We start from the raw sequence: 909 nt of genomic DNA, 5'->3' as shown, positions 1-909 counted from the left end.
TGAAAGATAATAATGGTGGATTGCTAGTGAAGAAGGGAGAAAAAGTTAGCAGATGGAGAGAACATTTTCAGGAACTATTAAACATTGAGAACGAAAGTGATGCGAGTATAAGTGGCTGGGGAATGGCTGGAAGAGGAGGGGGGTGAGAAGAGAGGAAGAAATCAGTAGGATGAAAGTAGTGGAAGTAATGAAGAAAGTCAGATGGGGAAAGCCTCAGGAATTGATGGAATATGTGGTGAAATGCTGAAGCATGGGGAAGAGATGGTAGTAGAATGGTTATGCAAGATTTGCAGATTGGTCTGGGAAGAAGGTAGAGTCCCGGGGGGATTGGAAGTCAGGTATAATTATTCCCTTGCACAAAGAAAAAGGGAAAAAAGAAGTGTGTAATAATCAATGGGGGCATTTGTCTTCTTAGGCAAAGTATATGGTAGGATAATTGACCGAGTTAGGGAAATAGCAGAGGAATTAATTGGAAATGAACAAGGGGGGTTATAGGAAGAAAAGTGATTGTGTGGATCAGATTATTCATTCTTAGGTCTTCAGTGGAAAAGTTTCTAGAGATGGGAAAGAAGTTGTATGCGGCCTTTGTGGATTTGGAGAAAGCATATGACAGGGTGGATAGACAAGGAATGCGAAAAATACAAAAAATATATGGAGTAAATGTGAAGCTGCTGAATACCGTGGAGAGTATGTATGAGGGTGCTAAGGTTGCGGGGAGTATGGATAGTGAACTGAGTGAAATTTTTAATTTGAATGTTGGACTGAAACAGAGATGTGTCATGTCACCACGCCTGTTCGATCTGTATATGGATGGGATTATAAAAGTGATACAAGGTAAGGCAGTGGATGTTGGAGCAGCGTTAATGAGAGAGGGTAACGTTTGGAAACTCCCTCAATCTTAAGGGGAAT

Source organism: Coenobita brevimanus, chromosome 116 (assembly GCF_032717465.1).
Source record: "Coenobita brevimanus isolate Jiangsu-jjx chromosome 116, ASM3271746v2, whole genome shotgun sequence".
Classification (NCBI taxonomy): domain Eukaryota; kingdom Metazoa; phylum Arthropoda; class Malacostraca; order Decapoda; family Coenobitidae; genus Coenobita; species Coenobita brevimanus.
Note: the sequence above shows the minus strand (reverse complement) of the source record.